Genomic DNA, 24,067 nt, shown 5'->3' with positions numbered 1-24,067 from the left:
GCAGCAGGAGATGTTTCTTCCCAATCTTAAGACATCTACAGAAGCAGCAGGGTGGGGGTTGTACTTAAAACTGGCCTTTTATACATTTTATAACTAACCATGCTAATACGGGATTTTATAACTAATCATGTTAATATGGGTAAACATATCTTTATTATTCATGGAAATATTTAAAAGAGCTTTGGATCTTGCTGAGCCCCTCGGTGATGTCTCCTGACAGGCTGGTTATGCGAGCAGACCAAAGGAAAAGCACACACTCTGCTTTAATCCCTTCCTTCGTCTGCTCTCTCCAGGTGGGAGCAGAGCCTTGCGAGGCAGGGTTACATGTTAGGGGCTGACCAACCTTCTCTGTGCCCCTCAGACCTTCCTGGTGTCCCTCAGCTGTTACATTGGCCTCCCTGTGCTGCACACCCCGGTCCAAAATACAAATACAGGTGAGCTCTTTGCTCCTGTTAGTGAAATAGGCAGTGGTGACAACCTTGCCACCAGGTGGCAAGCAGGAGAGTAATAGGAAACAGCCAGGGAAAGCAGTCGAAGGGTGCCGAGAAGACTGGAGTAAGTATAACTGGGAAGCACTGGGGTTTCAAAAACCTCTAATATTTTTTTTAAATCCCAAGCTTGAATTTGATCCCGTTGTTTTCCATCAGTGACCAGAAAAAATTGCACGAGGCCTTCCATTTACCTGGATGCTGCATCCTGATAAAATGACGCCTTCCCCATCCCATGAACTTCACTAGCAGTTGGAGAAACATAAAGAGAGAAAGAAATACAAAATAAGGGAGCCTTCCAAGCCTGAGAAATGTTTCAGGGTGAGAAAGGTGCAGAAGGAGCACCGAATGCTGAGCTCAACACCAGCATTTTTCAACTTTAATCTTTCTTCCAAATGCTCTGCTTTTATTCCGACTAATTGAACGAATGTCTTAAAATTCACAACACAAACTAAATTTGATTAAATCTAACTTGGCTCATATGATAAAGCACTGCAGTTAGAATGCAGCTAGAAAAATACATTATGCTAGGACAAATAAGTACGGTTAACTTCAATAAGAGCAGAGGTAAATTGCTTTTTGCGTGAGATGTGCAATTTTACCTCAGAAGAGCTTTAATCAAAGTAAAATATTATAGGGAAAAGGAAAAAAAAAAAACTCACAATGCAACATTTTGTCTACTAACTGCTCAGTAAAACTCAAGTTTAAATTTGCTAAATAAAGCCAAATCTGTACATTAGCTTTCTCCAGTTAGCATGTAAACCATTAAGGCAACATCCAGCTATAAACTAAATTATATTTATAACAGATCTCACACGCATAGTCAATGTCCATCAGAAATGTATCTGCCACTGAAACTCTCATTGGACGGGGAAGGGGAAGAATGAAACCAAATCCAGATATTTAAATGGAGATTGTGTTCATGCTTATGGCAGTGTTTTCACAGCCAAATGAAAAACAATGCAAATTAAGCATAGCTAATAAATGGGAGACAAGGTATTAACTTTGCATTTGTAGGGAAGGAATCTTGCTCTTTGATCTTTGGTGGTCCATAGCTGATGTTATATGAACAACTAGGTGCTGCACATTCCTGTTTGTGGTGTATGTGGTGTATGTGCTTTTTTTTTTTCTTTTTTTTTTTTTTTCCAACATTGATATGCTGCTGTACCTGTATTAGTGACACTGAGTTGTAGCACCATCTAGGACACACCAAGCCAGAGGAGGGTGGGGTAGCTGTGATGCACCGCAGCTCAGCCCAGATGCTGGTTGACCTGTGATTATACCTGGCGTTTCTCTGCGGCCAGGAGGGGAAGACACTGATAAGACACCTTCCAGTACAGCCTCAAAAGGGTTTCACACTTGTGAACTTCTGCGTGCTGCAAGAATGTACTGCTTAGCATGCAGGTGGGGGAAACCCACAATCCATATTAGAGGTGGGTGGTACACAAGACGTACACTTCCTTGTTCACTGCAGGGTTGGAAAAGAATCGTCCAGCTCCAGTACACCTTCTCTTTGAGGGTTTTCTCCTTAGCTTGCCATATGGGTACCCCATAACCAGGCCGTGTCACTTTGGAAGAGGAGACAACACTGGAGGCTTGGAGTCAGCAAACTTTGTGCTGGTAAATCAGCAAGCTGTGGGCTTCTGATTAAATAATAATAATAATAATAAAAATAATTAATAAAATCAAAGCCCTACACACCTGCCTGGACTTGAGGAAGCTTGAATGAAGTTTTATGACACAGCTCACGATCCATACTGTGCTGCCTATGGGCTGACTTGAGTGCATGGGAGAGCTGAACTTGCTTTCCCAAACCTGAGCAAATGTTGTACAAGGAGCATGGGTGTCTGCTGCACTTACCACTGTGGTCACTGCTTTCCTTCCAGCCCCCAGCCCCCAGTCCAGCTGAGGGGGGACGCAGGAGGTGTGTTTCACCTTCCAGTTCTGAAAAGTATCCATTTGACTGCACCGTGGTAGATGTGGCAACCTGGAGAGCCAACAGAAATCTATCGGGAAAACTAGCAAGGTAGTTGTCCACCATGCTGTGTCACCTAGAATAAGAATAAACTGAAGCAAATGTATAAAGCCCAGAGTTTAGTTAAATTTTTTGTAGATGCAAAGATGAGAGTTTGTTAGACAGAAGACAGTCTGGAGAGTTTAGCACCAAGGACCTCATTGCAATCACTGCTCAGTATGCATAAGGGCTTTGTTGTCTCATCATTCAGCACACTTTTTGCTGATTATACAGCCAAAAACATCTTAACCCAGTTTTTATGTGAGATTTTTATCTTTCTGGGGGCAAGAAAAGGAGGCACATAACACCCTCTGGTCTCTGCAAGTACAAAACTGTTTGCACAAAAACAAATTCTGGCAAGATGGAAAGGTCCAGTGTGCTCCACCTCCAACTGACTGTGGCCACTCTCTGCTACCTAGTACCCTAATTCTGGGACAGTCTGTCCCAGATCCCATCCTAAACACTCCCCAGACCCAATGAGAAGCACTCCTTAGGGTAGGCCATCAGAAAGGGACGGTTAGCTGGTTCTCCACCACTTGGTCAGCCCCCTCAAGGTGCAGAGGCCCTGCAACAGCTCTTGGCATGGCTTCCGTGTCCTGGGGCTGGCAGAGTTAGGCCTGGCTGCTCCATAGAGTCCTCTGCACCCCACTGAGCCAAAAAATTAGCATAGGGTCAGCAGGGATCTGATGTTTCTGCCATGGTGTAGGGGCATCAGCCTGGTTAAAATCATTTTCAGTAACAGCTCCTCCAAAAATGTGGTGAACCTGGTGAAGCCTGGTGAACGTGAGCAAGAACTGCAACAGGGGAACTGCAAATGCTTGTGGCCTTCACTTTTATTTCATTCTAGAAGACAGTTGTGTTACTGATGAGAGCATTAGAGTACAGTTTCTTGCTCTTCACTGGTGCAAGGAGTGAGAACAGCACTCACAGGGCTGAAGTCAGCAAGGACAGATATGGTAACAACTTGGGCTGGTGCTTTAACATCCACCTTCCTTCTACTCTTTTTAGATACTGTCTAAAGGGGTGGAGCAGATGCACCTAACTCCAGATGAAATTCAGCAAATCTCCTTAGCCTTCAGAAAATGTTTCTTGTGTCCATTGTATCAAATCCACAACATCCAATGATATTCAGACACTTCTCACCTCTGATACTGCTCACCTTCAGACTGGGAAGTCTTGAGTGCAGACATGGATAATTTCCTCCTCCTCCTTTCTTCAGCAAATGATCTACCATCTCTGTCTCTTGGAGATCAATCAAGATTTTCTATTCCACGTTTTCAGCTGCTATTTTATTGACATCCTTCCTATTAAACCCAGAAAGTCCAAACTTTCCTTTCCAGCCCCTCAGTTTTATTAGTACTTGAGTTTGTTGCACAGAGCCTTGCAAGTGATGGGATTTAAATGGAAGTATTTCACCCAGCCAGATCGGAACCTGCCTCTTTTTGACTGCACACATATCACTGCCTCAAAATGCAATACTTCAAGTAATTTTGATTCTGTCAGTAAAAGCTCCATGGAAAAATCTCATCTGGGCTTGTTAGTGATATATTGACTTAAAATGCCCAGTTTAAAGAAGGCTAGGAAAACAAAACAAGAAAAACTCAAGTCCCCCAATGAAAGCCAGTACTTTCAAGAAGGAATGAGCAATTTGTGGAATACAAGTATTTTCAGTCCAAGGGAGACTGGTATCTCAACAAAGCCGAAATATTTCTGGATTATCTGGTCTTAATAATTCAGTTTTTGGTACATGTATTTAGATACAGAGACTGAAACCACGTCAGTAAAAATAGATTGCTTACCTCAGGCTGCCTATAACCAGGTCTTTGTTGCAGCCCCCAAACAGTTTAAGCTATGCCAGTGGTGAAACAACTTACAAAATTTCCCCAGTGCAGGCAGGCTTGAAGAAGAAAAGAGTCTATTGCAATTCATGTAAGTGAAAATCTCATGACATTAAGCTGCTCCCTGGAGCCATTGCTAAATGAATAATGCATAAGCAGTGTCAGTGACCCTCCCTCCCCTTAACTCAAACACAAGAAAAAAATACCAGCAGCTGAAGGTTTCATTCACCCTGGTGTGAAACTACCCAACAGGATGAGTCCTAGGCTGAAAGAGGTGTCTGCCACAACTTTATATGAGGATTATTTTCCCTATGACCACTCACTCCCCTCTGAATTTTTTCTGGTCTGTGGATTTACACACCAAAAATATGCAATAAGGAAGGAATATAAACTCTCACTTTGTGGTATCACTGGCTTGCATATTGCAGCTCAGCAGTCATGGACAGCATCCAGCATTAGCACTCAAAGGGAGCTGCTGTATTTACGACTGCTCCAGCCTCACAAGAGCAAGGAAGGCTGGTAAAGAGTGATTGAAGCAGAACTGAATGAAATGTATACTATAAAGAGGACAAAAAATGAATATTTTTTGAGCCTGAATTCCTAAATAAATTAGGTTTATGCAATCTTGCTCGTCTGGGAAAGGATACGTGTGGCAGGGTGTTCCTTCCACAAACCCCCACACCAGGGTTTGATGCTGCTGACCTACTGCCAATGACTTTTGACAGAAAGGTAAGCAGTTTTGGAAACAGCTCAGTTTTTTCTTTTCAGATGGAAACAGATGCTTATGCCTTTTGGGTGGAAAAGCTAATAAACTCACCCATTGTTAGGCACGAGACTATCAAAAGAAGGCAGAGGCTTTTCAAAACTGCACTCACATGCTCTGCAGCCCACAAAGCTCCCCTCCATGGTTTAAAATGGCTTTTGCCAATTGTTTGCATTCCACAGACCAGTAACTGGCAAAGCTGTTTTTTGGGAGGTGGGAAAATCTTTCAAAGATGTGCTCATGGAGGACTGTTTTGCAAGATCTACAATGTCATACGTATACCGATGGCAGTTTTTCTGTTAAAACGATCCCCATATTATGATGATTTCCACAATAGGCAAAGAAGTACATAATAATGAATGGAATGACATCAAAGAGAGTCAATTATCTGTGTTTATTAGCAATGTGATTATGGTGTAGCAGTGATAAGTGGATATTCACTGCATCTTATTGCAAAGGATAATGGTGTTCAGGTTTTTGCATCCATGCTCATAGCATGAAAACAGAAGAGGAGACAATTATCATAACAGCGGCTAATGCCAAATGCCTTCATCCAGAGGAGGCTGTGAGCACGCTGCCTGATGTTCAGAGGTGAAAGAACACCAGCAGCGTGAATTTCATCACTCTGGAAATCAGATCACTCACTCAGGGGCAGCTGTGATTGATAATGCCACTGCTTGCTTCAGAAATGTCCGTGCTCACACATCTGTGAAGAATATCTAGAACAGTGGTCCAGGACTAGGAAAGAAGTTTTGGCCTGCAGTGCGTCTGAGCACCAGGGTATTGATTATTTCTGTTCTGTGGAACTGAAGAAAGACCTCTTTCCCCACACAAAGTATCAGCTTCCACTCAAAAAACCTCCCAAACAGTAAAAACTTTTGACTTGATTGCAGCTGCTAAAGCAAGATTAAATGTACAGCCAATGTGTAAACTGAGATCCCTTTGAATCTGAAGAAAGCCTGAAGCAATGATTCAAAACTACGTGAACTTTCAACTTCAGCTCACTCAGGGCTGTGGGCTCTTCAGTTCTGAAGCTGTGTTTTTTCAAGCTTTTTTTTTTTGCTTTTTTTTTTTTTTTTTTTTTTTTTTGGCTACAGGGTTCATTATTTTGCAGAAGCCAGGTCTTTCTGCCCTGCAGGGATCTATCTATCACTGCTGACTCTCTGCATCTTCTCCACATGGAAGAAGTAATTGGATTGTACTTTCTGCACACGACCAAGACAGCAGGGAAACCCAGAGCTGTAGGCTGGAGAACCGAGCTGTATAGACAGCAGGGAAGTATCTGGTGCATAAGAAAACTAAATGTCTGAATGTAACCAGAAGATCTTTCCTTTATTTCCAGAGAAGAGCTGGGACATGCTGAACTGTGTTGACCAGAGACTGCAATGGAACTTGGGAAGATCCGCGAAGCCTTCAGAGAACTTAACCACCCAAATAATCCCCACAGAATATGATCCCAGGGGCATTAAATCTCTGTGAATATACGAAACAATAAGGTGCCAGGGGATGCTAACAGTAAGTGACTTTTCTTAAAAGTGCAATAGAGACATTACTGCATAGGGGTGCTGGGACCTCCATGATGGAGCCTCCATGTGCTACCCCATAGCTGGTTACATGATTACGCAGGAGCAACTGCAACACTTCAGACTAGTAAAAAGAAAAAAAAATCCAGTTATTTCAAAATTTTTAGAACAGAGTTGTATTTATTATTATGCTATTAGAAAAATTAGAAAATAACAGAAAATATTATCTTAACAGTTGTGCTGTTTCTTTGTCCCTACAGAGCAAAGAATCCCATTGTTACCAAGTTCCTTGGGCTGCCCGGGGGAAAGAGATTAGATTGCTAAGACTTTATACTGCAAACCTTTAAGTTTAGCAGGCTCATTCTTCTTTAAATGAATGTGAGCTTGTTGTTGCCAGCTCTCCACTCATTGTAGTGTCACCCCTGCCTCAGATCCAAACTTAAAAAAAGAAGCTGTTTGGAGCTTGGTGTGTTGCTCATAGCTATGCTAGAGAAACTAGTATTCTGGGAGCACTCAGGCAAACAGCTCTTCCAGCTGTAATATCATTCCTGGTTGTCCTTTCAGTTGTAAGATCTTTGACCCCTTTGTCTCCAACCAAGCCCCACCAGCCAAAAACCAAGTGCTGGCTCACCTTCTACAAGGCCTGAGGGATGTGTCCTTGTGTGAGTGGTGTGTGTGTCCGCCTGGGTGCATTCACACACACTCATTCGTCCTTGTGAAGGAGAGGCTTAAGGTCAGTTTTGCAGCCTTCCAGCCATGTTACAGCAGATTTGTCCTGGTGGTCTGATTTAGAACCAGTTCCTGTCTTGCTCTAACCTGCTGGAAGAAATTCACAGACCTGAACTGACTGTCGCCAAAAGGTGTGATAACAAGATGTGTCTGCTTTGCTCCAGACAAGCTATCGTCTTCCTCCTTTGCTGCAGCAGAGGCAGAAGAGGGTGACACCTGCCCTTATGAAGGCCTGTGCCATGGGGAAGCCTCCACATAGGATTTGTTGCACTGGACTTGAGCAAAGGCTTCGTTGCACAGTGACTGCATCACACCAGAATGGCACCCCAAAACTTGTGCTTATCAGTAGCAGAAGGATTTCTTATGCAGGTCGATTTGTGCTTTTATCTGAAATAAATATTTGTATCAGCCTTGACTGGAATAACAGCACTGACACACAGGGAAAACTGTCTGCTCTTATTTTCTACTTACAAAGAACACAAATCTGCATGATGAGTCAAATACACCTGTTGCAAAGATTATTTGCTACGTGAAACAGCTAAAGCAGCAGAAAGAAACTGTTCCTGGAATTTAAGAGGAAAAAGATTGTTCTTTGCAGCTCTGAAACACAACCATTGTCCCACTCAGCATATTAAAATTCACATTAAAAGATGGCAGTTGCAAAATGTGGGGGAGTACTATCAAATCAGTATTTTTTAAACAATTCTGGAGCATGCAAGTTGATATTTTGGAATAATAACATAGAACCTACAGTGTTCTGAGTTGTCAGCGTTTCTGAGAAGGCAGATTCAAAGGTCTGTGTCCTAAACTCCAGCTGCATACAAGATGAACAAACAGGACAACTCAGGGTGTTGTACATAAAAGTTGGATGAGTTTTTCTTCTCTTCTCCTTCCTTTATTTTTTCTTTCTTTCTTTCTTTCTTTCTTTCTTTCTTTCTTTCTTTCTTTCTTTCTTTCTTTCTTTCTTTCTTTCTTTCTTTCTTTCTTTCTTTCTTTCTTTCTTTCTTTCTTTCTTTCTCTCTCTCTCTCTCTCTCTCTCTCTCTCTCTCTCTTTCTCTCTTTCTCTCTTTCTCTCTTTCTTTCTCTCTTTTTCTCTTTCTCTCTTTCTCTCTTCAGAAAGAGGACTTAAGGTAATGAATATCATTGTGGAAGCCAGAAATAACTTTTAAAACTTCACCAAGAAGATACTGAACATCAGAGAAGTAAAATTGATCTCCCACTTTCCATCCCAAACATCACTGCTCCAAGACCATGTTCCTTTTCTATATACTGACAACTACAAAATATTTCTTGTCCCCCTCTGTGCACACTGTGTGCCATCTTTGTGAGCACTCTCTCTCACTCTGCACTCCTGAGTTATGGTCAAAGCTCAGGGCTAACAGGAGTGGAAATCTGAAGGGGCAGCGATGCTGTGAAATGCAGTAAAACCAAAGAAACCCGGGCTTGTAATGTGTGAGCAGCCGCAGGCACTGGAATTCGAGTATGCAGTATGGCTGAGGCTAAACTTGGTATCATAACAAAGCGTGGGTCTAAATAAAAACTGCCTTAAACTCCCAAGAGGCTTGCTTCTTCTAAGTGATGACAGTTGTTAGAGAGTAGCTCTGCTACAGGAGCAACCACACCAAATATAGTGTGCTGGAGTAAACGCAGGAGGCAGTGCTGGAAATCTCTCTCTGAATGCAACCCTACTTCTGCAAGAGGCAGTGGATGCCATTATCTGTGGGTATTTGTCCCTTTAGTACTGTGAGTCCCTACTTTTAACACTGCGATTTACAGCACACTGGCTGCTCTCCATTATTAGCACAGCCTTTTCCTGAAGCTCCAGGTCTGTATTCAGGCCATGCTTTCATTTGCATCAGCCAGTCAGCAAAATCCTATCCCAGATCAGTCCCAACTTTTCCAAAGGGAGGTCACAGGGAGACTCTTACTTACGTCACATTTTCTGTTGGTCCATTGTTCATCATTTGTATAGCCAATCTTGCTTTTGTTGAATATTTATAGAATCATCACAGAATCATTAAGGTTGGAAGAGTCCTCTGAGACCACCTGGTCCAACCATCCCCCTACCGCCAATGTCACCCACTAAACCATGTCCCCAAGCACCACGTCCAGTCTTTCCTTGAACACCCCCGGGGACAGTGATGCCACCACCACCCTGGGCAACCTGTCCCAATATGCCTAATAAAAGGCAGGCAGCAAGATGCAACTAGATGACACAGCCAGACACAATAATACAGACTTTTGCCCACTTTATCACCATGGTGTGCTTTCTGGCAACTTCTCTGTTGTCTTGCTCCTCCGGTTTTGCTCAGAATGGCTTGTGGGTAGCTCATGGCACGTCATGGTTTTGGCTGAAGCTGTGCTAGCTTTCACCCACCCCAAGCTATAACCCTTTCAACAACCCCAAGGGGTGCTGCTATAGGAATCTCCTGTTGCTGGTGAAATCTGGTGTGGGTTATTTTGGCAAAACCACGGCCATGCTGCTAACTGCTGCTGCTGGGGTGTGAGAGGAATAAGCTGAGTGGTTTTGTGCCACTACAAAGCAAGTGGCTCCACCTGCAAAAAGTGGGTCTCACTTCCTAGGGGACAAAGATGGAAAAAGCAGCCCCAGCACTGTTGAACAATGCCTTTCTCTAATGACCCTTGCTGCAACATACTGATGTGGGTGCCAGTGGGAATTTTGCCTGAGCAAGAGCTGGATTTTGGACTGCTACAGAAATGGAGATGGCCCAGGGGAGCTTGCATGCCTCTGAGAGACCTCAGCACAGTCCGTGCCTGCTGTAAAAGCCAGCACTGTGCTGCACGCCTGGCACTTAAAACATGATCAACATTCAAGGTTGTAAGCCCACACCATTTCATTTTAAAATTAAAGTCATTTTCTGAGTAATAGGAGCACATTCGCACTTGGAAACCGTAGAGCTCTTAGCTTCTTTTTCAATTTCAGTGCTAGAAAAAGGAAAGGGACAAAGTGCCAGGAAATATTGTTTCTTGGCTGAACTCTTGTAGACCAAGTTTCAGTCCAGAGTGGATTTTTTGCATGACTCAGTGGTAAATTTCTGAACAAAGAGCTTTATGATATAGCAGCAATACTATAAAAAGCATTTAACTCTAGCTGTGCTGGAGGCAGTGTTGAAAACTTCTGGCATCTTTTCTTCCCCTTTCACAGCAGCACTTGTAAATGGATTGAAACTTCCTCAGGGATTTCTGTACAAAGTGGGTAGAAATTTAAGTGCTTTGTAATCTCAATGGAAGACTTAGTATCAGGTAGACTAGATAATTTGACTTACTTAGAGCAATCATGCTTTTGAAAGCTTTACTTCATTCCTGTGAAAACTAGTTTGTAGTAAAATTACCTTCCACAGGCTTCGTTGCATGCTCCCCTAACGAACTTCTGATTTACAACTAGTTTGTAGATATGACTTCTTTCTCACATTGTAGTTTTCTTCCATTTATTAAAGGCAGAATTCAGTTTTAGGTGGAAATATTGTATAGTGTGGATAGCTGCTGCGGAGAAACTATTGCAAATATCTCATTTGTAACACTTTTGTTCTTCCACTCAGAAACTCCACATTTTAGTCCTCCGTGGAGAAGAGGATATTGTGTTTGATGCATTACCAACCCTAAAGCATTGTTAAGATTGACTGCAGCTAATCACTAAAAAATGCCTCTTGATTTTGGAACAGTTGTTATTCCTCATCACGGGAAAAATACTTCTTATTTCAAAATTTATTTCACTTCTTTTCTTTCTCCTTTCCTTCTTCCTTCTTTTTTATTTTATTTATTTTGTTTTTTAAATATATTTTTTCCCCAAGGTGAACTGCTTCCCTCATCTACATGCCCATTAATACCATCAGGACTAAAGGCATGAGGAAGAGGATGTCTCAGGTGCCCACCAGTGAAATGTACAAGGCTCAAAACCAAAACAGATAAGATTTCAGACAATGTAGGGAAGATGCTGAGATCTCAACAGACAGCTGACACCAGTCCCACCGAGGCAGGTGTAAAACTGTCTCGTGGCTCAGCTTCTTCTTCCCATTTCCGAGGATACAGATTTAACCACAACAAGTCCCATCCTTGACTATCCAGATAAGGCTGGGATGTCAGTATGAGTATTGGGCAATTTTTATTTTCTTTTGACAAATAGCAACTTTACTGGGCTTGGCATTCTGTGCTTTTTTTCTTTCTTCTGTATATTTGTTTGTTTTGTTTTTGTTTTCATGACAGCCATCACATTCAAATATCCATGGTACAAACTGCTTAGGTAGTGTTTTCACATTATGCAGGTCTATAAGCTGGAATGAGTAGTTTATTGAAGGATAATTAATACTGAAGAAAGGGATGTCAAATACTGTGCTGTGGTATAGAAAACTGGCCAGTCATCCAAGATAGTTAGCCAACAATCCATCCGGAGTTACAAGATGGAATAAAAGTTGTTTTAAAAGAATAAATGAAATAAACTTGCACTTCAGGGCATAAACAAGCTTTAAAAAAGGTTGGTATATGAATGATATCTCTTTCTGTCATATTACTTTATAATTACAGGTTATGGAACTGCTTGCATGTTTCTTTGAGGGGTCGAGCTGGCACATTTAGATGCTAGGTAAGTAACTTAAAATTTTTTTTTTTACATCTTTCAACTTCCTTCAGTGGCTGCAAGGACATTTTACATAGGTCAGTTGCGATGTAGAGACCAAGAACTTTGTTTCTTCAGTCACATTTCATGCTTGCATTAGAGGTAGTCTGCAGATGCCGAGGAGTGACCAAAGCACCGCAGGATGAAAAATACAAGATGATTCAGACCAAGAGACAGATTCTGTCTGACAGTCTTCTAACATGTTATGTCTCTAAATCAAAGCTTGATTATTTTTCTTTTCAGAAAACACTTCGATTCAGCTAGAAAATATAAGGTTGAGGAAAGAACTTGAAAGTCTGTGGCAAGTCTGATGTACAACTTGATTATAATGTTTAATTCTAGCTTGAAAATCAATGAATCGACAAATTTTTCATGTTTCTGTGAAAATAAAGATGTAAGTCGACAGCTATGTTGGCAAACAATGAGCAGACTTCTCCTGAGGAATATCTGCCAAGAAGACCCACACCTGTGGGCAGGGTGTTCCCACCACCACGTCACCCACATGTATCAGGAAGGAATTTTCTCCCTCACTGCTCAGGTGAGGGTTTTTAATGATCGCCTCCCACTTACTCCACAATAGCTTCACTGCTGAGTAACTTGAGATTTCTTCACACCGTTTGAGTCTGTTGCCATGTGCGAGTAATGAAGAGACCTTTCTTTCCTGGGGGAAATTAAGAAAATAATTCATTCTTTCACTCGGTAACTCAACTGAATCCAATCTGGGTTCATTCTTTTAGGAAATGTGTTTAGCTAATTCTGTCAAATTAAAATACAAAAGAAAAAATGCCAATAATACTGACCATCTTTATATCACAATTCTCCATTCTTTCAGACCATGCTTCCTCTACTGACAATTTTATTTTGCAAAAGGAGACACTAAGGTAGAGTTGTAGAAGGATTAAGTAACATTGCAATTTCTGTATATCCCTGAACTAATGTATGCATGTACAATGTTAATAATAATAAAAAAATCTGAAATGTACTTTTCATGTTCATTTGTCCTTCTGGTTTCTTTTGTGGGCTTTGATTTTGAGTTTTTCTCTTAACATTTACTTTAGTGTCTGCTGCATTCACTGGATGCCCAGAAAAAGTCATGATAACAGGACAGGAGCCTCAGCTGCACTCTGTGTCTTTAAGAGGTGAAGAACAAACATTATTTAGAAATTTCTGTGGTACAGGGCCTTTCTGACAGGTACTGAGCTCAGCAAATCACTGCCCCATCCCTCATTTGCGGTCATTAGCGGCAGGGCCTGCGGGAAGCAGCCAGGGACTGGAGCAGCCAGAACCAAAATTTGTATCGATTCCCTCCCTCCTCATTGTGATGTGACCGTCAGAGAGCATTGATCACCTGTGCCACTCTCAGGGAAAACTGGGGGAGGCCAGGGGGAGAGAAAACCCACTGAGAGTTGGCAGGCGAGCCTGGCACAGGGTGTCTAGGCCTCGGACGGCTGCACAGAGGAGGAGGAGGGAGCTGCTGATCGTGCTCCTCTGGTCTCGTGCTGTTTCTTACAACATCAGCTTTTGGGGGATGGCATCAGGCCTTTGTAGCTCATCATGCTTGTATGTGTGGTGGAAGGAGGTGGGGGCTGGAGGCCACCTGGGAAGCCGGCTGCAGCACGGCGTATTGACCAGCCTTGCAGCTGCCCATGCTTAATAACCAGAACAAATTTTCCGAAGTGCCTAAATGGCTCGAAACGGGGCCAAGCTCAAGTGACTTGCACATATTGGAAAACTGCTTCCAATTAACTCTCTCTCTCTGTCTCTCTCTCTGTTTGTGCATTTTCAATTATGCAGGAATATATCATTAAGTATCATTTAAGCAGGTGAGGAATAGATAGCTTCAAGCTTCTACAAAACTGTATAATAGCTTGGAATATTTTAACTCAAGCCACACTTTCCTTAATATAAAAACAAATTTCCTCACTAATTCTCAGTCACATTATACTGGGTCTGGATGGGATGGCGTTACCTTTCCCTGCAGCAGCCCGCACAGTGCTGTGCTCTGCACTTGTAGCTAGAGCAGCACTGGTATCACACCAGAGCTGTGTCTCTTGCTGCACAATACTGTCACCGCACCAGGACTCCCTCCAACCGCCCAAGAGCCAGCAGGCTGGGGGTGGGCAAGTGATGGGAACGGGACATCAACAGGGCATCTGACCTAAACAAACCTAAGGGATATCCCATACCATGTGATGTCACACTTATCAGTAAAAGTGGGAAAGAGGAAGGAGAGAGGGGGCTTTCATTATGAAGACGTCTGTCCTCCCAAACATCTTCTATGCACATTGAGGCCCTGCTTCCCAGGACGTGGATGAACATCTCTCGTTGATGGGAAGTAGAGAGTAATTTCTTTTCTCTCTCTATGTGTGCTTCCAAGCAGCCTTTTCTTTTCTCCTTTTTTTTTTTTTTTTTTTTTTTCTCTTCCTTTTCCCTTTAATTAAATTATCCTTATCTCAACCTGTGAGTTATTTTTTTTTTATTTCTTTCCAGCATACTTTCTTCTCCCCTCGTTTTCTAAGGAGGAGGAGTGAGAGAACACTTGTGGCTGAGTTCAGCTGCCCAGCAATGTAAAACCACCACACACATGAAATGGTGATCCCTTGTCCCTGTAGGCCTAGCACACAAGATGGATAGACTGCAGCAATATGAGTTACATGTTGCACTTAGAGGCAAGCATCACCTTTAAAAATTTGTCTGTCTGCCAAAACTTGGCAGAAGAAGAAGGTGAGCTCAGCTCCGCGCACAGCACAGCTCCTTACCGCCTCTTTCTCCTCCAGACTGTTGGTAGCACCAGCTATGTCATGTACCAGCTGCTGAGCAATAACCAAAAGGCACTCAGCTGCTTGTAAAAAAAATGCTCTGTATCTAGAAAAAGCTCCATATCTAGAAAAGCTGTTTTCAGAGTCACTGCAGGCGCCTGTAGCCGCACTGTCCAGCTGCCACGCAGAGCCCACAGAGGCTGGCTTTAAGCATTGTTGGTCGATACACGCATAATATGGTCCTCTGCAGTCCCAAAGGGGCAGCTCCAGACACTTCATACCGCAGCATCCTGGGGCTACCTGGCCTTGCATCTCCAATACCCAAACAGCAAGCACTGACATGAAACAAGCGTTAACAAAATACAGCCTCTGGGACTTACTTTGCTGTTTTGACCTCCCGTTCTCCCCTGAGTCACCAGCAACTCAGTTGTTTCATGCCGGTAAATCTTTCAGTTTTATTTCTGGTGTGCTAGCAGCATCCATAGCATAAATGCCGTTCTTTCCTAGTTGGGCTGCAGCTGACTACCTCCTCCTGAGGAAGAGCAGAGATTTTTCAAGGCTGTGGTGACCCAGTGTTATAAGTAAGTGCTATATAATCTCAGTTGTGAGGTTTCACAGAGAAGTGGCTCCCATCTGTTCAAGCCCTTCCCAGATGAATCTCTTTGTGGCCTTCTCCTCTGGGGCTTGGGGGTGGCATCCCAATAAATGACCATCCCAGCGATTTTGGTACTGAGGATTCCTGTGAGGCTGGTGCAGGTTCTGGTGAGAGGCCACCCTGCCCCTGCAGGGCCCAGGAGCATCGTGTCCTCTTTGCATTTGGATTGAAATGGGAGAGGTTTTAGAAGGATCAGACAGACATGCACATAATCTGTTTTTCACCTTTGAGTCAAGAGACTTTGTGCACAACTAGCACTCACAAATGTAGCCCTAAACTTGCCGTCAAGCTGCTAAAGCTATTGTCTGCTAAGCATTTGTGCATAGTGTTTCACACAATACATCGGGTCTAACACAGCTGTAATCTGTCTTCTGTCTTACTCAGACCCAGCTCCCTTTAACTCCTCTCCCAGGGGTGTCTGTCAGACAGACTTTTCATTCCATTATTCAGCCTCCAGTCATCCTCACTGGTCTGCCCCAGACCGAAACTGCATCTTTGCTCCTTTTGCACCCGTGGCTCTGTGAAGCTAGAAAGCTGTCTCTGCCGAGCTGGGGTAGTGAGATGCTGTGCCTGTGCACCATCTTGTTGTTAAAAGCAAACAAACAGACCTGCCCAGGCTTTTTTTTTTGAAAACAGCTTGCCGCTTTCCTGGTCTGACAGCGTTCACTACGGGCACTCAAGCTTGGCCTAAGGATATGCTCCGTGGCTCTGCTCTGGCAAGACTGTCTTTTGCGTGTTCAGCGTGTGTTGGATAAGTGTTGGCAGGTCTTTGCTGCAACTGCTGGTTGGCTATTTAAGAGAAACTCTGGGAGGCAGGACTGGCACCTCCTGAAGTGCATTTTGCCTGCAGTAGCTTACAGCAGCCTCCCTCCCTCCTGGGTTGCAAATGCCCTGCAGGCAGATGCTGGGGAGCTGCTGGGCCCCACATGTTGATGCTGCCTGTGAGAGCTGGACAGCAACTTTTTCATGGCACTGGCTAATTTATCCAGGAATGGATTTGTATCTCGAGACCCACAAGCAGCACTGTTTGCAATTAGGGGCTCTGTAATGTCTCCTAAGATACGCATCATGTCAGAGATCTTACATCTGAAGCATAAGGCTCTATTACCCCTTACTTTTCTTTATGTTTTGAGCACAATTACGGTGTCCCTTTACAGTCTTATTCTGTCCAGGTCAAGTCTTCAAATAACTTTCTCAACAGTTCAGTTGTTCCAAGTATTATTGTGAAAATAATCAGGTCACTTCTTGTCCTTCGTGTTCAGCCAGTTCAATGTTTAGACAGAAACTGTCTAAAAAACTTTTACCTCCATTTTTTCTTGCTGTCTTTTATACCCATTACCACACTTCTTCCTTACGCCAAATCTGTGCTCACGTGGAGACTTCAGAACAAGTGCTTCCTGATGCCACCTCCGAAGGCTTCCCATGCAGACCATGCTCTTGGCCATCCTGTCTCAGGAACGGAGCATAGAGAAATAGTTAGGTAAAAATGCTTACAAGCAAATTTGGCCATCCTTGATGGAGTGCTACTGCTACTGATGTTAACAAGAGGGAAGTTCTGTCAGGGTCTGCAGCAAACAACTCTCCTTTACCAATGGAAACTGGGAAGCATTTAGAGGTGGGTTCTGAACTAGTACCATCTGTTGGAAAGGACTTTATGTTCCAGAAATTTCATGTTATTGCCCTGAAAGACTAAATGAAAGAGCACATTGCTAATTGAAGTGCTTGTGGAAATTAAATCCATGTTTAAATGGATTTAAAAATTTTAATGCAAAATTCAACAGCTAGAAATTTTGCACCAACTACTGCTTAATTAAAATTAATAAGGTTTCAAAGAGTGTAAGTTGGGGTAGACCAGAAAAGAATTTGGCCTTAAATGTGTAATTAAAATATAATTACATTGAAAGAAAGTCATTACTGATGTTGTACCTCAAGAGCATACCTAATGTGCTATCAGGAGAAAAGGTTTATGCATTTGGGACACCATCTGTGTAAGATATAAAAGGAAGTAGTCGCTAAGATAAAGAGATATTATCCAGATCATTTAAGTAGATAGTCACAGTCCTTTTATGGCCTAATCCTCTCGCAACATTCAACAAGGGATCTGCTTTGTCTTAGTTTGGGATGTACAAGGAACTTTGGCAAGTTTTCCTTCCACATATATAGTTGTTTCCCAGCCCTCTACCTAGGGCTGTGAGCAAAGGAAGCATCTTTCAGGTAGTGTCCGACATTTCTGGATGAGGGAAACATTAACACAGAAAGAATTCAGTTGCTCATATTTGAGAACTATGTGCCAAAGACATTTAAAGCAAAGGGCCCAATCCAACCTGGTTAAAACCAAGGAAGGAGCAACCCTCTTGGCCCATGCACCAGTCAGCATCACCTAGAAGTGTGGTGTTAGTTATGCACAGTTCTGCATTTGCAAGTTTTGTTTTTACATTATTCATATGGCGCCCATATTAAATAAATAAATAAATAAATAAATAGATAAATAGATTCGCAAAACACAAAGCACAAGCAAGTTTCACCAGTCTTGTAGTCACCGAGAGGACAGATAGTGAGAATAAGGATGGTATTATGGGAAGACATTTTGGGAGGAAAGGTAGAATTGTGAGCACGAAATAGAAGTCAATTTGTGCTCTCCGGAGCCAGAACAACCCATCACTCATTTGATAGCTTGTGAGGAAGGAGAGGGCTGAAGGGAGAGGGGATTGTTGTTGCAACGTGACAGGATTCAGTCCAAAGTCCTCTGAAGTTGATGGTGAGGATCCTGTGTTGGCTGTACTGAGGTTTGGGCTAGGGTCATGAAGACATTTAATAACAAACAGTATAGGAAGGTCAAAGATGCAGAGTTCATGGTGCAATTGGGATCAGCTCTTTTTCAAAGGTTCAGACTCATGGATTGATTGGAATGATCTGGGACATCTGGATGTAACCTTGAAATCAAATTGCATCAAGAGGATTTACTTGTAAGCTTTTGATTTAACCTTGTCTCTTCAGACAACTTTCTGAGTTTTTGAACTGTGATTTTTAAAAGTACAGTGAGTCTTGTAAAAGAAGTGTGGAAGAGGAAATGTGAATCCCTAGGTTACTCGCTGTTCCCTTTGATACAGTACAAAACCCCGTGTAAGTGGCCTAATGTTTTAATGAGCAGAAATATATTCCTGCAAAGAAGTGAATTTAGCACTTAGTTGAACGCACTTCGCTGAACTGGTGACATTCAGTTCATAATCAAGCTTTTATTGCTAAAGAGAAATTGCGGTCACACTCTTCATATCGAAAATTTAGTTTAATAAAATAAAATCCAGTGACAGTAATTTCTCTCTACCTCTAGATTCCCTATGGCACTGCTTGTTAAATGGATAAGAAATGCACAGACCTTGAACAAGCCTTTCCCACACCAAAGTTCAATGTCTTCATGGGCTGATACTCAACAAGGATGTTCTCAAACAACTTTTTTTCATTTGTAATGCAATGCAGAAGATGTGCAATTGTCAGCGTTGTGGTAATTCATCATCTAAAACAGTTCCCACATCAGAGCGAAGGGGTGATTCTTTTACAATGTTAGCAAGATTTGTCAACAGGGCAGGACGGAGAGAAGTCAGCCTTCTGTGACTAATAGCATAAACACTCCCGTCCCTTAAACAGTTTCTTTTTTTTTTCTTTTTTTTTTTTTTCTCTCTCTCTCTTTTTTTTTTTTTTTTTTTCCCTAGGGTCTTGTAGTAGCTTATACCTGAAGAAGCAGCCTTTTTATCTTCCTCAATCTAATTAAAATACAACATCAGGCAGATGAGCAACAGAATATTGCTAGTGTCCATTTGTTAACTTGTCAGTCTCTGAAGGATTTCCAGTTCTAGTTGTGACTGAAGTAAGCAGCACCAGATTACTCAGCTATAGAAACCACAGCTGAAACAAACAAACAAACAAACAAACAAAACAACAACAACAACAACAAAAAAACACCTCTTGAAACCACAAAACTCACAAGGATTTTACAATCCATGGGGTGAGATTAACTAACAGAATCAAATAAACGGAGTGAAAATATGCTCCCACTCACAAAGGTCACTGAAAAGACAGAAAAGCCAAAGAAATTTGGCTTGTGGTGAGTTTTGCCTTTTTGTAGCAGTGTGAAAGCAGTATGAACATTTTTTTTTTTTTTTTTTTAATGCTTTAAGGGGTAGCTGGTCAAATTTAGCAGAGAAAATAATGGTCTGAAGTATACGGCAGAGATAGGCAAGGGGCATTTTTTATGTCTACAGTCTATAAATGTCAACATACTGAGAGTGTGATTTGTTCCCTGCAAGCCCCCACCACTGCTGCCCTCCACCCACAGGCACTGGTGGAGCAGGTGCTGTCAGAAAGAGATCATGGTGACCACTGAACCCCATCATATGCGGACAGAGGCTGGATGGAGGCCACTTGACTCATTTTGCTTGTATTTTATGCCAAGTTTGGAACAATATAGGTATGCACAGACTGAAGTCTATGGCGTTCAATTTACAGGATTGTCAAGGTCCTTTTGATTGATATTTTAAGTCCTGTACACAGCTTAAAAGATACATCTTCTCTCTAGGCTTTTAATTTGTAAGCTGGAATGTGTGAGGAGTTTATGTTCAGGAATTTGAAGATTTTCTGTCAATTTTGCATATGGGTATGTGATAATGCCTACTTCCTTTTTATTTTTTTTCTTTACTCATTATAGGCAAAACACAAATCTGTGCATTTTAAAGCAGCTCTCGGAAATTGTGTGGCCATATAATCTCAATCTATTAGAGCAAAAATTAAATCTAAAATTAGACATAAAAATCACAACATTACCAGTCCTGGATTTAAGGCTTATATTGCTCTGAATTTCAGAGAAAATATTTAAGAATCGATTTAAATGCTAATGAACTGGTTTGCCATAAAACTAGATAGTAGTCATACTCAATAGTAGCATCAGAGCCACGCTATTGGTTTTTCCTTTGTTGGCCTTTACTTGTGACGTTGTATACGTAAACACACAATTGTTTCTGTGTCTCTCAGACCCATGTAACACAGTATAATAAAAAGAAACTTTCCCCAAACCACACAGAAAGTTCTCAAAAACCTGATATCATCAGTGCAGACTTCTGAGATCTGATTGCAGGGCCAGCAATGAACTCATGGAAACCTGAGGGACAGGTAAAGGTGGGGATGTTTGTCTCTGCTCTCCTACACCTGGGTTTTGTTATAAATTTGATGTAAGGGCCTGGGTGTAGCATTTTCCCAAGAACTACCTGAAGCAGCTGTGAGCAGAGTTGTACAAGCTCATGACCCTGTGGCAGGCCATCTGCACAAACCTGGAGCATCTTCCCCAGTCCAGTCACTACCAACTCCTTCGTGAGGTGATGGAATGAGGTTTGTTATGGGGCTGTGCCTTCTGGCTGGGTTCTCCAGCACCAGAAGAAGGCTTGGTATAGGTTCCTGTCTGTCTTCTACCTGAATGTTCCTCTTCATTAAATTTACCTGCATTTCTTCTCAGTGGTCCCAGGGAGCTTTGGGACTACAGGGAGACCTCCACTTACCTTCTGTGGGCAGAGGGAGGGATGGGGCACTGTGGTCTCCACCAGACAGCATCTCAGTGAGCACAACAGTGCTCACAGCTCACAGCTCAGGTGGGGCTGGGGAGCAGGGATGTCTGCCCGCACCATTTCCAAAACAAGCAGAGGCTCATTTTCATCACGTTGATTGTTAGCAGGTTTGGAATTTAAATATTAAAAGAAATCAGAAGAATTAAACAGGCAGAGCCCCCTGGTCCTCATTCATTAAGAAAACGTCTGGGGGCTTCTTCCCTCCTCCCCTGAAGAAGGTTTGAAAAGACAAGCTATCCTTACGAAATCTTATAAACGCCCACGAGACAATTTTGCTTTGAAGTATCAATGTGACAGGGCAAAAGCAGAACAATTTGATACTAATGATTTCAGTCACCATCCTAATGCTTCATGTTTTAAAGATCATTTTGCAATAAAGACATCATGATTTTACAGTCACATTAGAATAATAAACCATAGCACTTACAGAGTATTTTTCCTCTAAAACAGAAAATAAATTGGAGCAATAAGTGTTTTTCTCATTTTAGAGTTAGAACTGAGGCTCAGGGAGGTGACCTTGTCTGGGACAACCTCACCTGACCCCTAGTTCTGGGGCTGCCCTTTGGATCATGCTGTCCCTTACCTGTTGGTTCAGACAAGATGACTGATGACAACTCTGCAGGAGACAACAGATGCAGATTGATGTTCTAGCTCCCTTCCTTATGACTTGAGGCACTTCACTGAGGCATCTAAAATAGGAGTGTTGAAACGCCCATTAGGGGGGAAAAAATAAGGAAAAAAAGAAGTGACAAGGTCCTGACAAGATGAATATAGTTCGCTAGACCTGCTGATGGCCTCTGGAGGTAGTGGGGTGGCCCAGATTCACCTTCCCTCATCCTGTTTGCTGGCACTTTCTCCCCCTTGGTCTGCGGGAGAGGAGCAGCAGCACTGTCCCCAAGCCAGGGGGCTGCTGCTGACCCCAGTCCAAGAAGAGACTCCATGGGTGGTGTTTTGGGCACCAACAGGCAGGCACTGTGCAGAGATGGGGCTGATACAGGGCACAGGGAATGTGAGGGTGGAAAGCTGCCGATGTGTCAGACTCCTAACGAAGGCTCACCAGCCTCCAGCCTAGCTTGATTCATTATTCAGCTGGAAATTTTCCTCCCTAACTTTCTTTTCTTTTGCTGTCATTTGCTAAGCAAAGGCATGTGTTTACCTCCTAGAAACTCGATCGACATCTCTGCTAATACATAGCTCTCAGGTGGTGACAGCGAGGAAACAGATGGTTACACACAGGGTCCCAGAGTGCTCATCAATATTTACGGACATCTGACAATGACTTATCTTAGACCATCTACATTTAAACCACAGCAATGCAAATGAGGAGCTGTTTGCATCGTGAGTAGTAAGGATGGGATATTCATATATACGTTTGCATCTTCACTAATAAAGGATGCTCTTCTTCCAGGAATATATATATATACATATATATTTGTGTTGTTCTGGCATGTTACTGTAATATATAGTCAGGGAGTCAGTCAGGAAAGGCAATATAAAAGACAGAGTGGGTTTCCCTGCTCAGAAACAGGTGTACGTCACTTAGGATTTTGGCAGAGGATAGAGGAGAGGAAAAACTCTTTGCAGCAGTCATTCACTATCACAGCCTCTGCTGCTCTGCTTCATGGCAGTTACCCAGTAAGTTGCAAGCACTCAACTGAGTTAAAAAACTGATCCAGACAAAACATTTAAGGACTCATATGATAAACCATGCAGCATTTGAAAAGAGCATTTCACCCTCCGCCGTTCTTCTCCAAAATGAGCCCCCATACCTTGCGTGTTGGAGGTGGGTTGGGGTGGTGGAAACAGTAAGGAAAGGAAGGAGGAAAACCCTAAAATGAAGCAGTCACCAAGTTGTCAGCTCTCATCATGAGCCTTAAGAGAAGAGAAAATCTGTACTGGCAGGGATGCGATCCCCAAGATGACGTTTCGTGGCAGGGTGTGTGCTGGGGAGTAAGAGTGCTGCTGGCTGCTGCTCTCGTCTGTGATGCTTGCTCTTCCTTGCCGCAGCAGCCTGGCTCTGGGACACTTGTCAAAGGCCATCCGGAGCATCAGATGGCATATCAGAGAGCAAAAAGCAATTTTGGATGGGGGATTGCTTCTGCTGGTACTGCTCATAGCCAGCTGAAGGCTGTCAGCCTCCCAAACTCTCTGATATTCTCTCCCTGGGAATTATATTCTATTTTTTAACCACATCAGTCTTTATGCTAGGCAGTATTTGTGGAATTGGCTGGAAAGATAAAGATCATCATTTCATCAGGATCCCTGGATTTCAATCTTCGTTCTTATTTGTCCTCGTGCAACTGAGGAGTACACTTGGGCTGCTCTGGGAGTTGAGGCTACCCTCATGAATAAGGAAAAGTCCTATGAGTACAGAGATAATGTCACTACTTCTTGCATGCGTGAGCTGTGGGAGGACGTCCCCCCTCTTTTTCACTGCTTGCTTATGTCGCTGTGTACGGAAAGTTATTTCCGAATGATGAAAGTGTTTGCCAGGAGTAGACAGGTTGTTTTGAATGGCATTGCTTTTGAATTCTGCTTATAATTAGACTCCTTTCCTGGGCACTTTTTCCTTTCCATTTCTTTTTTTTTTTTTTTTATTTTTAGCACCCGTATCTAGTACATTTCTTTCCCTTGCATGAAAGACTTAATAGTCCATTGCCTAATTTCCATGTTAATTAGGCACGTGACTCTTCTCAATAACTGCCACATCCTCACTTACTTAATACGTATTTTCGTACCCCTAGCAATGATCTGATAAAGAATATTATAAACGCAGAATACATAGAACAAGAAACCATGGGGATTAGATATCAAAGAGGACACTGTGGGGACCGTGTTAATTGAGGCGATCAGCAAGATTAAGATAAGTCTTGCTGCTTTCTCGTATGGGTCTTAATGACACAATGCAGAGCCCAAAGCACTTTACCTGCTGTACAATGTATTTAAGTCGCTTTCTTCCCCAGGGTGTGTAATCTAATCTTCCAGATAAAACACTTAGGAGAGTGAAACCAGCTGGTGTTAAAAGCTGTATTTCTAAGATACAGCACCTGCGT

At 42.6% G+C, this 24,067-nt stretch overlaps 1 long non-coding RNA gene across 1 annotated transcript in view; it reads right to left on the bottom strand.

Annotated features, from left to right (window-relative positions):
* Positions 1-20,059: 20,059 nt before the first annotated feature.
* LOC119716003 (uncharacterized) overlaps positions 20,060-24,067 on the bottom strand; it is a 56,669-nt gene continuing 52,661 nt past the window's right edge. Inside the window, exon 4 of the long non-coding RNA XR_011807220.1 lies at positions 20,060-21,703. This is a non-coding gene — a long non-coding RNA (uncharacterized lncRNA). The remainder of the gene's footprint in view (positions 21,704-24,067) is intronic.

Source organism: Anas platyrhynchos, chromosome 2 (assembly GCF_047663525.1).
Source record: "Anas platyrhynchos isolate ZD024472 breed Pekin duck chromosome 2, IASCAAS_PekinDuck_T2T, whole genome shotgun sequence".
In the NCBI taxonomy this organism is placed as follows: Eukaryota; Metazoa; Chordata; class Aves; order Anseriformes; family Anatidae; genus Anas; species Anas platyrhynchos.
The sequence above is the reverse complement of the archived record's forward strand: the minus strand, read 5'-3'. Positions and strand labels throughout refer to the sequence as shown.